The sequence below is a fragment of the Herpailurus yagouaroundi genome, unplaced genomic scaffold, assembly GCF_014898765.1.
Source record: "Herpailurus yagouaroundi ecotype Mexico unplaced genomic scaffold, PumYag 159, whole genome shotgun sequence".
In the NCBI taxonomy this organism is placed as follows: domain Eukaryota; kingdom Metazoa; phylum Chordata; class Mammalia; order Carnivora; family Felidae; genus Herpailurus; species Herpailurus yagouaroundi.
In genome coordinates, this window is record NW_024412400.1 from 7,654,394 (window position 1) to 7,670,847 (window position 16,454).

General features: G+C 42.7%; 1 long non-coding RNA gene across 1 annotated transcript; it reads right to left on the reverse strand.

Moving 5' to 3' along the window:
- Positions 1-1,588: 1,588 nt before the first annotated feature.
- LOC121033490 (uncharacterized) lies at positions 1,589-14,094 on the reverse strand. Its single transcript, XR_005791938.1, has 3 exons — positions 12,886-14,094; positions 7,534-7,632; positions 1,589-1,768 (listed from the first exon to the last, which is right to left on the reverse strand). It is a non-coding gene; the product is annotated as an uncharacterized LOC121033490 (long non-coding RNA).
- Between the last annotated feature and the right edge of the window lie 2,360 nt (positions 14,095-16,454).

The window sequence follows — 16,454 nt, forward strand, 5'->3', positions numbered from 1 at the left end:
CCCTCCTCCTGGCACTGCCCAGCTCTTGTCATCAGAGGCGACCTTCCACACAGGAGGTACCATTAGATCATATCAGCCCCAGGAGAGAAAAACCATCAAGCACTAGAAGAAAAAGGATGGCAAGAGTCTCAAAGAACTTATTTTAATCGTCTTCACTTTTCCAGAGCTACCAACAATACCTGGCAGTCACGGGTGTTCAATAAATACTGGTTGTACTGAACTTAGACTCCTTTTCTTCCTCCTCCCAACGTCACCTTCAGGATCAGCAGCCCTATTGGGGGTTTCTTATGAAATTACCATAAAATCTTTTACTTATAATGCCTCGCATGTGAATTGTCCCAGGTCAACAAAATTTCCAAAATTCAGATGCCTTAATTAAAAAAAAAAAACTTTTTAAGAGATAAGGTATGGTATATAATTTGGAATATAAGGCATAATAATAAAGAAATGAGTTTTAAAACTCTGTAAGTGTTAAAAACTGGCAATTACCAAAATGCCCTTTAATAGTGGAATGGATAAATAAACTGTAGTATAGCCACACACTGGAATACTATATAGCAACAAAAATAAACAGTCTACAGCTACACAGAAAAATATGAATGAATGTCACAAATATAATATTCAGAGAATTAAGCCACATACAAAAGAATACAGTGTAGGAATTCATCTATATAAAGCACAAAGCAGACTAAATGATCTATGCTATTAGAAGTCATGATAGTGGTTGCCTCCTAGGCAGAGGTTCTCAACCAGGAGTGATTTGGTCCTCAGGGCATATTTGGCCATATCCGGAGAGATAGTTTTCGTTATCACACCGGAGATGGGAGTTGCTACTGGTGGGTAGAGGGTAGAGGGTAGAGGCCAAGGATACGGCTCAGGATCCTGGAATACATAGGACAGCCTCTCCCACCCCCAGCAAAGAACTCTTCGGCCCAAAACATTAATAGTGTTGGGGTTGAGAAGCCCTATCTTAAGAGGAGTCATGGCTGAAAACATACAGAGGAAAGCTTCTGGGGTCTGGTAATATTCTGTTTCTTATCTGCTTGCTGATTACACAAGTGTGCTCCATTGGAAAATTCATCAAGCTATACACATGGCATGTGTACTTTTCTAGATATACATTATCTGTCAACAACATGTTTTTATTTTATTTTTTTTCCACGTTTTTTATTTTATTTTTGGGACAGAGAGAGACAGAGCATGAACGGGGGAGGGGCAGAGAGAGAGGGAGACACAGAACCGGAAACAGGCTCCAGGCTCTGAGCCATCAGCCCAGAGCCCGACGCGGGGCTCCAACTCCCGGACCGCGAGATCGTGACCTGGCTGAAGTCGGACGCTTAACCGACTGCGCCACCCAGGCGCCCCAACAACATGTTTTTAAAATGCTAAAAAGCTACCTATGCTTTAGTAAACCTTTGTTTAATAAAAAATATACCCTAGGATTCAAACAAAGAATATGCTAAGCAGCTCTCAGCTTACATTAACCAAAATCATCTAGACTTAGTAGAAAACATAAAAAAACAAGTAACATGTTATAGAAAACCCTAAATGTTTAATGATAAGACACAATTTAAATCTTTCACTCATCGAATCTTGCACTGAATATTAGAATTTAGGATGCACTTTAAAATGGCAATGACAATTTCATAAAAAAGAATCATGCACTAATAAAAAATGCATGAATGTTTTATTTACCAGAAAATCCTGCTTGATCTGTAGGTGGGAATCTGGCCAAGTCACTTAGAATCAGAATTTGTTGTGTCAGCATCTGCAGAGACCAAAGAAGACATTATCTACTTTAAAATGCCTCAGTGCTTTCCACAGCCTCTTGTTGGGACCTCTCTTCAGCCCGCACATCTGCAGCGTCTCCTGCGCTGGGGTTGTTGGTTCGCAAACCAGACCCATACATGGAGGCCAAGCAGAGACCCAAGGAAAGGGTAGGCCACTCCAGATTGGCAGATGGCAGGTTTAACAAGCAAGGGAACTTACTTGCCAGGCTTGTCTTGGGTGGCCATGAGACGAGTAGACCCATACCTACTGCCAGAATCTTAAAAAGTTTACATAAATTCCTGGACAGGGTTCAGTCATGTATAACGACCTTCCAGAGGGCCTCAACACCACCTACCTCACTATCTCGAGTCTGTGCCCTTGAAAATGGCTCCAGTTGTAGGAAAGGTGGGCAGAAGTTACATTCCAAGGACAGGAGAGGGGTTGGGGAATCTCTCATTACCCACTAGCAGCTTGTGGGTCAACTTGGGATCACATCCTCTTGATGACCTTCCCAACAGTAATGAGGTCCTTTGGCCCAGGAAATTTACAAGATTTTCACTGAATGAATTGTTCTCAACAGAGTGTTCTGAATGAGAAAGTCTACTGTGGTCATCCTGTCCTCACCTCCCATTTGTATGTTGTATGTGTTGAGGGCAAATAACTTCTCTTCTTAGTTCCCAGGCCTCCAATCAAGCCTCATGTGGAAGGAGGTAGGTCCCAAAACCATGGACTCCAATCCAGATGGAAAGAGATCTTGGAAGGCGGTAAGTCTATTTTGCATGTAGAGGAAACAGGAATAATTATGGCCAGAACATAAGGCTGTGAAAGATCATTTACAAAAATGACCATAGTTACTTTCTTCCCTCAATCTAGACCTCCATGAACCATGACTTTGCAGTTCTTTCCCTGGGGAGATGGAGTCCATTTCACCCCTGCTTGAAATCTGGACTGGACTTGGGGCTTGTTTTGATTAAAAGAGTGTAGGGAAAGTGAGGCCATTCCAGTTTGGAGCCTAATGCTCAAGAAGTCTCGCCCACTTCTGCTCACAAGAGCCATGCTCCTGCCTCGTGAATAAGCCTGGGGTGGTCAGCTGGATAATTAGAGACCACATGGAGTAGAGACAAGCCATTCCAGATGAGGTCATCTTAGACCAGCCAGGCCCAGCTAATCAAGGGGATGCCCACAGATATGCAAGTGAGTCCATCGAAGACCAGAAAATTAACTCAGCTGAGCCCAGTTCATACTGGCAGCCCACAAAATCATGAACCAAATAATTTAGAGTGATTTCTTGTATACCTTTGTCCTCAGAAAGATGACTGTAAGCAGCTCTGGCATTTATTCTATTCACGTCCAGTCCAGTTTTATGAATAGCCCCTCTTTCTCAATAGTTGGCCTAGCTCACATAGCGTAACACGGTGGCCAGGGAGTTGGATGCTTGGTGGCCATATCTTGGTCCTTTTCAGAAACTGGGGTGATGGAATAGACTGTGAGATAGTGATGCTTCCCAAAAGGCAAAAATGCACAACGCACAGGTTGCACCCTATCTCATTGCCTCTAATGTGAGAATTTAGCTGCTACGATGTTTCCAACTGGTTGGTCACTCATTGCTTTGTAGATTCTGTCCTCACCACGGACACCAGAGAAATTCATTTATTCGTTATTCTACTTGCATGATTTGAAACATGAAGGATCACGAGGAAAAAAAGTCAATCAAAACAAGTTTTGTCTTTTGAATGCTTCAGTGTTTGGATTTCTGGATGACTTATCTTCTACCATATTTTATCCTTGAAGTATATCAGAGATCTTTTCTCCTGAGAGTGAAGGAAGGAAGTGTTGGCCAATTTTACACTGTGACATGTTACAGAATGACACTCCTTATAGCAAATGCTCCCGTTTGTATGGAAAGTAGAATTAGAAGCACAAAATGAAGAAAGAGATGTTAATGCTTGAATAATAAGTACAGAGCATTGGCAGATAATGGACAAAAGAACACTATTTCCTTTAATCTTACTTAATAAGCTTTGTCTTCTAGCCTTTTGATTTTTTTCTGGCTGACTGCGGATGCGCTTGACTTGAATTTATTTACTTTCAAAAATAATGAACACTAAGAGGTGGACATGGTGCGCGAGTGGGAAACGCAGTGGAAAGCACTGACAGAGCTTACTAATCCTTCAGGAGATGAAGAGTGTGTGGGTTCCCTCTGTTGAAACATTGGTTTTGTGATGGGTAATTCACCAAATCATCCTGGTACGTAAACCACTCAGGAATCAAGAAATGAATTCTAATACATTCATAGGATGGAATGATCTGCAGCTGTTGAATAGTGACAAGGGGAGTGTACATAACATTTTGCCAAGTGAAAGAAATTTCTAGCAGTATATTATATTATCATTTTCATTACACACACACACACACACACACACACACACACACACACACACATATATATACACACATATACACACACACATATATTATATATATATTACCGGTGCGTCTCCAAAGACAGATCATTTGAGTGCATTTCTCCCTTTAATGTTTCTTTCTGTTTCACAGGCTTCCAGTGTTAGAATATATATTTTTTTTTTTCTGTGTCTCCTTCTCTCTGCCCCTCCCCCACTTGTGCTCTGTCTTTCTCTTTCAAAAAAAAAAAGAAAAGAAAAGAAAGGGGAGCCTGGGTGGCTTGGTTGGTTAAGCATCCGGCTTTGGCTCAGGTCATGATCTCACAGTTTGTGGGTTTTAGCCCCGCATCGGGCTCTGTGCTGACAGCTCGGAGCCTGGAGCCTGCTTCAGATTCTGTGTCTTCTTCTCTCTGCCCCTCCCCACTTGTGCTCTGTCTCTCTGTCTTTCAAAGAAAAAAAAGAATATATATATATATATATATATATATATATATATATATATATATATATATACACGACCAGTGGGATCTCCAAAGACAGATCATTTGAGTGCATTCCTCCCTCTAATATTTCTTTATGTTTTACAGGCTCCCAGTGTTAGAATGTATTACATTCATAATTATAAAATATAAAAATGTAAATGTATCAATTAACTATATTGATAGTCATGCTGACAAAATATTTGCAGCCAGAAAAAAACTGATTCCCTCCCTCCTCAAGGTGTGTCCCTCTCGTATGAATTTTGAAATCAGTATTGTAGTCCGATGGGGATATTCTTTTGAGGGCTGCTGGGTCTAAGCTAAACTACATAATTCCTGACATCTACAGAGGACACGCTCTATGTCAGACCCTGTTCTGAGTATTTCATGAGCTTACGCTCATGGGATAGTCACAATATCCTATGAGGTGGTGACTACTGTTATCATTTTACACATGAGAACACGGAAGCGTGGAGATTTGAAGCTCAGACTCCAGGGTTCTTGCTCTTGACAAGTATTCTACAGTTCTCTCCTGTCTTGTGAGACAGGCCTTTCCAAGTATCACTCATCTGAAAAGGAAGGACCTCTTAGAGAAGAACGTAGAACTGTGAACGCAGAGCTGAGGTAGCCACAGAAGGTCCTGATGTTCTTCTCTTTGTCTCTTCGTGGAGGAATTCACCTTGAGTTTTCAGGACAGCATCTACCATGTAGAAGCTGAGGAGGATGTAGGGAAGAAGAGACTCCGGCACCCTATTTGCCTTATGTGGGTCCCCTTTGTAAGGCTTGGGATACAATTCAGGTAACCAAACTGATATCTCAGGACATGGTGTCCATAAGATATTGGTTGTGTGCTAAAATAAAATGTTCTGTACTTGAGAATCGCTGCACTAGGAAAAGTTAGAGGTCTGTTGCAGGACTGCTCAGAGCCTTTATTATGCCCATGTACCTTTTAGTATCCATGAGTTAGATACAGTGTGCACCATTGCCCAACTTCGTTCAACCACAAACATCTTCTCATGGAGCATCTTCTATTAGCACCCCCAAATTAGTGTTCTGTGGGGCAAAATTTGAGAAACACTAGTCTCAAATAATGGTACTCCTTTAAAAAAAAATTTAATGTTTATTTTTGAGAGAGAGAGACACACACACACACAGAGTGCAAGCAGGGAAGGGGCAGAGAGGAAGACACAGAATCTGAAGCAGGCTCCAGGCTCTGAGCTATCAGCAAAGAGCCTCATGCGGGGCTCGAACTCACGAACCGCGAGATCATGACCTGGTTTGGAGTTGGCCGCTCAACTGACTCAGCCACCTAAGCACCCCTCAAATAGTGGCATTCTTGATGTTATTTCCATTTTTCCTAGTCTTCAGTGATTTTTTTTTAACATCCCAACCTTATCTCAAGTGTTCTCTGGAGACACAAGGAAAAGATTTGTGTCCTTGTTTGGGTATGTTGATTAGAAGAATAGTAGTAATCCACTGAGGCCAACATGGTGGAAGGAAGGTGGGGGAAATAAATCTTGGTGCTGGAATAGGAACAGGGTCTGAAACTTCACCAAGTCCACCATGAGCTCTCTCTCCATCTACAGTAAACTGTGGGAGGTTGTTAATGAAGCAACGTTTCCTTCTAGTAATGTTAGTTGAGCTTGGCCTGTTGAACTGCAGAACTTGCTATATGATACACATGGTTACCAGAGGAGCATATGGAGGAGCTCATCACCAGTGACCTGATTCAAAAGGCACGATGGGGTGGGAATGATGCTACATTCTCGTTTTTTAGATGGCAAAGGAATGAGAGATGTTTATATAACTCAAAAGGTCGTGTAGAAAGTCCTTTTCCAAGTTTGCCTCCTGCACACGCTCATCTTCAAAAATACTGTAGAGTATATATTTGGTTGAGTTGTAAGGTTGTACACGGAAAGAAGTTGAACATTCATGCTAGGAAGAGACTGCTGGTCAATTATTAGGAGCATTACTGCGCTTGGTAATACAACCAACTGATAAATATTTCAAAAACGTTTTTGTGCGTGCCTTGGAATTACAAGTATGTCTTATTTAAAGAATGGTGGAGAGGGAACAAGAATAATGAGGGAAGAGCATAGAAAATCACTAAAATAACTTGTTAGACGGTCTCTGACTTACAACCCACTTCATTCAGTTAGTAAGGCTAAGTTATCCGTTTGGCAGATGACCCACTTCCTCAATGACCTCAGCAAGATCAGCTGAGCCAGTCCAGTCCCAAAGAACCACCCGGCTACCCCAATGAATGATGAATTAGTAAGTGCTTATTGTTTGGGTTTTTAAAAATTTTTTTAAATGTTTATTTATTTTTGAGACAGAGAGAAACAGAGCATGAATGGGGGAGGGTCAGAGAGAGAATCTGAAGCAGTCTCCAGGCTCTGAGCTGCCAGCACAGAGCCCGACATGGGGCTCGAACTCACGGACCGTGAGATCATGACCTAAGCTGAAATCAGACGCTTAACTGACTGAGCCACCCAGGCGCCCCAAGTGCTTATTGTTTTAGGTTGCAAAATTTTGACGTGGTTTGTTACACAGCAACATCTAGCTGATGCAGTGTCCTTGGCATGGTGAAGATCTGGAGTCTTTCCCTTGATGACCTAACCCCACTTTGGCTCTTAACGTCATAACAGAACCTCTGAATTTCAGCCAAATCCCACATCAGGTCTCCGGCCTTGGCAAGCCACCTCCCATCCCCTGCAACGATATTGCCTACCCCCTCCTGACAGTGGCCCCTGCAGGCTTGCTGGCCCTCAATAATCGGTATCTTCCACTCCATACGGGGAGTATGCAGGCATTTGTGGATTTCTTCCATGCTGTATAACAGCTGAGGGAGTGTCGGGGTTCCATCTCCTATTCTTTCTCACCTTAAGTTGGACACAGTTCCACTCCTGCTTGGCAGCGGCTGCTCTGTGTTGCCAGATGGGAGCCACGTGGGGCTGTCTCCTTCCAGAGTCACAGATGAGCTACGGAAATAAAGGAGTACCATGCAAATAAGAAAGCCACCATTGCTTGCATTTGGTAGAGTCAAAAGCAGACAGGAGAGTAGGAAAGTTTTATAACAAAAGAGAAAAGGAAGGTGTTAAGTATGATCTGATTGGAGGCTGTCGGCAGAGGAAGTCTGGATGCAGTCTAACTAGAAGCGGGGCATCTTACACGATTGGTTTAGAAAGTATGTTTGGCTCTCTCTGTTTGATCCTGACTTGGGAGCTGGGGCAAAACAATTAACAAGTTGGCAATTATTAACAAAATGCTAATTGTTCTGGGCCAGATGCTGCAGAGGTTGTGTTTTTGCTTCCTGAACTGGTTGCTGCAGAAGTTGTGAGCCAGCATTCTATTGTCATACATGGTCTGGTCATTTTCCTTTGTATATTCAGTCTCTCAGTCTCCCTTTTGGTAATTCTCTCACTCCTGCGAGTGATGGGTTGGCCAATTCAGGGAAGGCTACAGATCCAGATCTTCGCTGTGGGGATGGTTCAGTTGTCTCCATGGTCAAGTGCATAACTGCAAGATCACCTTGAGCTTTTGGTTGTTGTGTTGTCACGGTGATTATCTGTCAAGAGAGTAGCTATGCAGTAGGATTTACTATTCTGGATAGGATGCCAGAGACCAACATCATGACCACTGACAAAAAACAAGAATAATTAATAGTCCCTGTAAGACACTTACAAGAACCAGGAATCCCAAATGCCCATCCCAGGCCCAGTAAATGAATCCCAGGGGCCATAAAGATCAACCTAAAAATGTCAAGTAGCTGTTTACCTAAGGCAATGTATTACCTGTTCTACTTTGCCTGTTTCTTTAGACTAAGTATTAGCAAAGACTAGCAATGGCACAGATACCACCAAGACCAGCCAGCAAAAAATCAAGGGTAATATAATTGTCCATCGTTACTTGTGCCAGTGAGTTGAGATTGGTCTGTACATCATCTAGGGTGGAGGTGGTATTGTTAATCATTTCTGCCAAAGTTAATAATTATTTATTTATTTACTTATTTAGAGAGCACATGCGTGAGCGAGTGAGCTAGGGAGGAGCAGAGGGAGAGGGAGAGAGAGAATCTTAAGCAGGCTCTACATTCAGCATGAAGCCTGATGCAGGGGCTCAGTCCCATGCCCCCTGGGATCATGACCTGAGCTGAAATGAAGAGTTGGACACTTAACTGACTGAGCCACCCAGGCTCCCCACTGATAAGTTTTTTTTTTTCTAGATTTTCTGCTTATAAGATTTCCCCATTGGAAACACTGCTGTGATTCTTCACATAAACAACTGGTTAGTAATTTCTCAGAATGCCTGGGTAATCAAGAATGGGCTTGTTTGGGAACTTGCATCTCAGTTGGAATTTGCTACGTTCATGATTTCTAGAATTAGGATCTCTGTATAGCGATGTCTTGGCATACTATTGCTAAAGTGCATGAAATATGAGTCAGAGGCAAACAAGACCAGGCATTCTGTCTGCAAAAGAAGTAGTATCCAGTAGGGGGCACATGGAGACCCAGGAAAAAAAGAGTCCCTGATGGTGGAAGAGGAGGTCTTCCATTAGCCCAGTTACAGTTTTCATCTCTATTAATGTCTTCCAGGTGGCAAGTAATTGGCCCATCACCCCATGAAGGTGGTTGAATTCCAATGTCTTATAATAATTGGTTCTTTTTCTGAGAGAAGGGCACCACCAAATTCATGCGTTGATTTAATTAAGGTCATTTGTCTATTTCGATGCAAATGCCATTCCTTATGGTCTTGCTTATTAAGACTGAAATCCCCCCGAGATTTTTTATCATGATGATCTGGTGATGGATGCCATATACAGCAATCAGCGAGACTCAAGGCAGTGGTTACTCTTTGGGATAATCCAAGAATGGCATTAGGATGCGTATGTTATGACCTAACAGTTATAATAAAGACCAAAAGGGCCATTATGGGTGGACAATAACCAAGGGTCTATAGGAAATGAGCAGAATGGTTATAAGCGAGCAGATGAGCAAGCTAATTCCAAAACAGGAATTAGCCAGGAGCCTCGTCCTATGTCTCAGGCAGTGGCTGTCCACTATCCTAAGTTATTTGCATATTCCACAGACCTTGGGTCAGCTACCTACTTTCAAAAGTTGGCTGCTACTAGAGGATATCTGAGGATTTGAAATTTGAGGTCCTTTAATGTAGTAGACTGCCAACTGTGTGGAATTCTGAATGCTTCTTTAATTATGAAACATGGACCCAAGGATAGACTCCCTGGAGTTTCACTGCTATATTTGTTGCTAACAGTATGTGGTAGGGTCCATTCCAACGAAGTTCAAGAGTAGTTTTTCTTTGATGTCTCTTCTAATAGGTGAAATTTTCTGGTTTAAGATTGATAGGAGGCTGAAGCTGTTTAGGAAGATGTTGTGAGAGGGCAGTCTTAACCTGTTGATGATGGGACTGAGTACATGAGTCCTTTGCAATGTTTTACCAACTCTGCAAGAAACAGGGTAGAATATCAGAAATGAAATTCCTAAATGTGTGGGTCTTGCAGTTATGAGATCATAGGGGGATAATGACGTGTGCCTGAGGGAGTGGACTGAATGGCCACAATCTCCTACAGCTCATCTTTTCTTTGTGTGTATGATTGAATTACGGTCTAATAAAATTCTGCTGGAAATGTTTTGGGTATGTCTTTTAGCAGACTTTTCTCCAATTTGGGGGGCCCTTTTGTACCCTCAGGGTTATTACAAAAGAGTGACTTGGTAGACCCCTTTCTGTGTTTGTTTGATCAGTTTTTTGCCATCCAGGATTTAGCATCTGATGTTTTGATCAACACGTGTACAAGTTGATATAGTTCAGGTAACCTTGGGACATATGCACCCAAAAGAAAGGTAAATTCTATCAATAGTAGCTGGCCTTCTCTGGGTTAGGGAAATTCTGAATTCTAACTGTAAATTCAGCTTGGGTCCAAGGCATACCTGACTCATGGCAGGAATGAATTTTTAGAAGCAACCAGCATTTAGGGGTCTTAGGAAAGTCAGTAGGAAAAGATAGGGGATCTGGACAAGGGAAAGAAGAGAAAGAAGTTATCAGAAGTGTGGAAGGAGAGAGATCAGAAGGAAAAGAGGGATGAAGGAGAGCTGTATATAAAGAGGGAACTGGAGGACAAAGAGGGAGAATTTACTCAGGTAATGAGTCTAATTTGTCATTGCTTAGGATTGTCAGGCTTCTCATTGGCTTCGGCCAAAGAACCTTATGGTGAAGCAATTTTTTTCAATCAGAATTTCATTTGGAGGCCTCTGCATACCAATAAAAATTCTGCCTATTAAATCTGAGAAGTCTTGGATCCTTTGTTTTCTAAGGCACCTCCCAGATGAACAATTTTATTCAAGCCAAGTGTTCCCAGGGTGGCTACTGAAGCTCCAAATCATCGCTGGTGAAGAAGTGCCATATTTTGAGAATTAGGATTATAAGAAGAGTTCAGGTAGAAAGGAGGAGTTTCTCCTGGAGGAGGAGGAGTAAAGGATTTAGACCGAGATGAGATGGTCCCTTGGGAGCAGGCAACCCACTGTAAAGTGATGCTTGTGCACTTTGTAGCTTGGCCCCCAGCCTGATGGTTTGGCTGCCTCTGAACACAGACTTGACCATCAGCACCTCCAGGCAGGTGGAAAACCGAAGAGAACATTCAGCAAAGAGAACATTTTCTCTGGATCAAAGCCAAGCTTTCAGAACAAAAAGAACAAAAAATGTGATGGAAGGAAAATCTCACCCCGTCTTACAGGTAACGTGGCAAAATTTGCCCCAATGGGCTTTGCTTTGCTGGGAACCACAAACTCAGGCTCAAAGGGACCTATGCTTGTTTCCTATTCTGTGATTCTCCTTCATATGGCAAACACTTTTGAGAGCACATCACACAAAACAGAAGCGCAAAAGAGCAAAGGGTTAAAAAAAAAAAAAAAAAGCCTGATTACATTAAGGATGCCAAGCCAATAGGTACCAAGAACAAAACCCAGGTACCGAACTGAGAATAAATAGTGGAGGAATTTCATGTCCAGAGAGCAGAGCTCGGGACCAGGGCTGGTTCGCAAATGTTTGGTGAGAACCTGACAAGCCACAGTGGCGAGGCACAGGGGGCCTCTGTGGGCACCTCGCCTGGTAAAGGCTGGGGTCCGTGGCAGTGGGCAATGCAGTTTGTCTCAGTAGAACCTTTAGGAAAACCAGAAATAAATGAAGACCACCCAAATGAAAATAAACAGAAGCGTTTTGTTCAGCACTTGTGTTTGGCAGAGGCTCAAAGGCAGGCAGGGGAATAGAAAGCTTTATAATGAAAAAGAGGAAAGGCTTCCAGCAACCTCCCTGGCTGTAGGCTGGGGCACGAGGAAGCCGGAAGCAGGCTACCTAAAAGCAGGGCAGTCCTACGTGATTTTGGAGCGCATTTGGCTTTCTCGGTTGGCCCTAAGTTGGAAGCAAGGGCCAAAAAATAAGGAAGCCGGTAGCCAGTGACCAAGTCCTGATCATTGAGGGCTGATTGCCGCAGAGGCTGTGGTTTGGCTTCCTGCCTGGTTGCTGGAGAGGTCATGGGTCAGAGTCCTGTTGTCATCTATGGTCTGGCTATTGTCCATTGGTACACTCAGTCTCTCAGGGGCTCCACTCCGCTGCCCCAAATGCTATGTGATTCTCATCTTCTCACCACCTTCCCTCACTTGCTATTCTCAGCGCCCTGCGGACCAAGAAAGATCCACAAGATTCAGTCCTGCACCTTTGGGAGAACCAGCATTATTATTATTTTTTTTTTTAATTTTTTTTCCCAACGTTTATTTATTTTTGGGACAGAGAGAGACAGAGCATGAACGGGGGAGGGGCAGAGAGAGAGGGAGACACAGAATCGGAAACAGGCTCCAGGCTCTGAGCGGTCAGCACAGAGCCCGACGCGGGCTCGAATTCACGGACCGTGAGATCATGACCTGAGCCGAAGTCGGACGCTTAACCGACTGCACCACCCAGGCGCCCCAGGTGCCATGTTTAAAAAATTTTTTTTTTCAACGTTTATTTATTTTTGGGACAGAGAGAGACAGAGCATGAACGGGGGAGGGGCAGAGAGAGAGGGAGACACAGAATCAGAAACAGGGTCCAGGCTCTGAGCCATCAGCCCAGAGCCTGACGCGGGGCTCGAACCCACGGAAGGTGAGATCGTGACCTGGCTGAAGTCGGACGCTTAACCGATTGCGCCACCCAGGCGCCCCAAACCAGCATTATTTTTTACCTACCACACTCATTCCAAATGATTCCCTTGCTCTTCTGGTAGAGAGATTTCTTCTTTTTCCTCCTCCTCCTTGTCTTTCTCCTCCTCCTCCTCCTCCTCGTCCTTCTAATTCTCCTCTTCCTTCTCCTCCTTATTTTTCTTCCTCGTCTTTTACCCCTTTTTCTTCTCCTCCTTTTCCTTCTTCTCCTTTCCTTTTCTACAGAACAGAATCTTCCTCCACATTATATCCCCTTTCTTTCCAGATCTTTCTTGTCTCCTGGAGTCATAAGCCTCTTGGCTCTGCCTTAAAGGTAGTGATGATCATAGTGGAGGAGGGAATTACTGAGAGGAGAAATATCCTCAATGAACCGTCAACACTGCAGCCAGCATGGAAATGCTTCATCTCTGGAAAGAATTTCAAAACACATGAAAATTCAGGTCACCTGACTAAAAAAAAAAAAAAAAAATCAATGTGAATATTCAGCATGCGCAAAAGCTTCTGCACATCTTTGAATTGTAAATGTTGGTGGATGAGCATTTTCTCTGGCATCTTCATTCGTGTAATAAATATTTATCCAGCACTTCCTATGTGCTAGGCTCAGTGAGCAAAGCAAAAATCTCTGCCCTCATGCAGCTTATGCCCTAGTGGGGAAGACAGACAATAAGTAGTAAACAGAATAAGAAAGTTCATAGTGTGTTAAAGGGTGACAGGTGCTATGGAATAAAGAAAATGCAGAGCAGGGCAGCGAGTGAGAGGGGACAGATTCACCTGCCTGGGGATGCATGACTGCCACTGCAATGGCAACTTTATTGCTAAAGCCTCCGTGAATAAGATCATGGCAATTAAACCATCCCTCAGGCTTTGAGGATTGTTCCGAAGGGGATGCACACTCACACACAGGGCACTGGCTAAGTTTCCGGGCATTATTGCTAATGTTATTAGTCCCCAGCACAACCGCAGGCTGAGTCAGCTGCTTCAGACCTCAACTGGTTCAGGGTTCAGAGAAGCATCCTATCTGATTTGGCTGTAGAGGTTAACAACCAACCCTGGGCTTTATCGTGGGGACCTAATTTATAGTAAGAAAATTCTAAGAGAAGACAGTCGCAAATGAAGGCTCTGTAAGTTGGTAATCATCTATACTCCCGTGAAATAACATTTTTTATCAGTATCTCTTAGCATCAGCAGGATTCCTTATTGGATACTATAATCAGTGAATGACAAGATTCTATAATTACTTCTATACTGTCCTTCCAAGATAGAATCAACTTTACTAAAGAAGGCAATAAAGCTTTTTAGAAGCCATTATTTAGTAGGGAATGAATAGCTGTATAAAAAATATTCATTGTTCCATTGTTTCGTCTAGTATGATCTATTTCATCAACGCAAGATACACATACGGTCACATGTCTTTTGTTTTTCCAATTAATCACTGCTGAAGAGCAGAGTCCAGGATGCCCATTTTGAAGCCTCCCGTTTCTCCTTGGATTGTCCAAAAACATGAGTGCTCACTTAGTGAACACTAAACTCCATCCTGTTTCCTCATACGGCATGCAGACTGGATGTATGTTGTGGTCCTCTGCTCTCCTACCGTGCTGGGTGGAGCTCTGAGGACTGGTCCCATGCGGCGGCTTGGTTTGTCAAAGTTGGTGTGAACGCATACGTTTTCATTTCTCCAGGACAAAGGCCCAAGGTGAGATCGTTGGGTTGTGTGGTAGGTTCGGTTTTTGTCGGAAAAGCAATAGCCACACTGTTTTCCAGAGCGGTTGCACCTTTGTACATGCCTACCAGCAATGTGTGAAGTGTCACAGTTTCTCTGTCTCCTTGCCGGGATTTGGTGTCGTCACAGTTTTGTTATCCTACCCATTCTGAGAGTATGTAGTGATACCTCATGGTAGTTCTCACTTCCATTTCCCTTGGCTAATGATGTTGAGCATCTTTTCGTGAAATATCTCTTCATGTCATTCGCCCATTTTCTAATTGGACTGTTTGGGAGTATACTATTGAATGTTGAGAGCTCTTTATATATTCAAGATACAAGTCCTTTGTCAGAGATGTTATTTGAAAATATTTTTTCCCAGCATACCACTGTCTTTTCATCCTCTTAATAGGGTCTTTTACACAACAAATGGGTTTAAAACATTTTTTGGTGAGGTCCAATTTAGCCAATTTTCCTTTCACCCACTTGCTTTTCATTCAACAAATAATTACTGCATGTCTACGGTTTATCAAGATAATGTTCCAGGTGCCCATAGGAATCAAAGATGTGACATGGTCCCAACTTCAAGGCATTTCCAGTCTAGTTGGGGAGATTGGTGATACACCCAAATAACTAATATTACCTAACAAGTGTTACGTGGAATGGAAGAGGTAGAGATACATGTTTGTTTTTTGTTTTTTAAAGTCAGATATTATGTTTTGGCTGAGAGCAAAGTAGTGGGCAAAGGTTTCATCGCTTCTATGCCAGCAGATGCCACAAAATGGTATGGAAACTTCCTTTATAAACTCGTTTTCTCCCAGATTGAAACAATCGTTTTTAGATAGCTAACATATTAAATCTCATTATGTGCCAAGAATTTCACAAACATTGTATCAATAATAATCTTGCCGGGCAGTGGAGCGGATTATACCATATTTTAAATTTAGAGAATCTAGGATTCAGCAAAGTTAAGTAACTTGTCCAAGGTCACAAAGACAGGAAGCAGTAAGGTCATAGGAGCACCCTGGTCTTTTGTGATTAATGCTCTTTTAATTCTACCCAGAATCCTCCTGAGACATGTCCTTTTCCTGCCAGTATAAACTCATCAATCTCCTGGCTAAGAAATGGACTGTCTGATTTATGTTTTAAAAAGATGAGATACATATCCTTGGTGCACAAAAGTCAACGAGCTCTTCTTGATAAAGGAAGAATCCATTCAAACTTTTACAGTGGTCAAGATGATGCAAAAAAATGGAAAAACAAGCACTACCCGTGAGTCAGGAGAAGCAAAAGAAGGGATGGATATTGCTGGAATTCAGTAAAATTTTGCTGAATGACAGCCCAGGATGGAGTAATCAAGGGGGTAGCACTTTAGGTCACCTTCTAGCAGGCTGATTGTTACCCAAATCATCTTCGAATGCCAAACCTTTCACGGAATGTTTTAAAAAAAAAGTCAGTAATAGCTCAGGCAAAGGATGGAAGCTGTGCCTGCTTCTGACTCTATAAGACAACAAAAAGGGAACTGGGGCTCTTTCTTGTGCATAATGTCCCTGGATTTCCATCTGTACTTTCTTCCTGTCTTATTTGTAACCTTGCCCAAATCGCTGAACCCTTCTGCATTTTTCTTTTGAAATGTTTATAACTTAGGAAAGATGTTAGGATCTTGATTCTGAAAGAGGCTGTGAAGTGGCGAATTTATATATTAGGACAGTTTTGCAAACACTTGCATAATGTCAAATAACCTTCGAACCCAGTCCCCGTTCTTGCCAGGATGCAGCCACTACTCGGCAACCCCCAGGTGGAGAGTAAGTCACACCTTTACTCTGCTGGCCTGTGCCAAAAGTTAGACCTACCATTTTGCATAACAAAAGGCAAAAATGGGAACACTGGACAAATA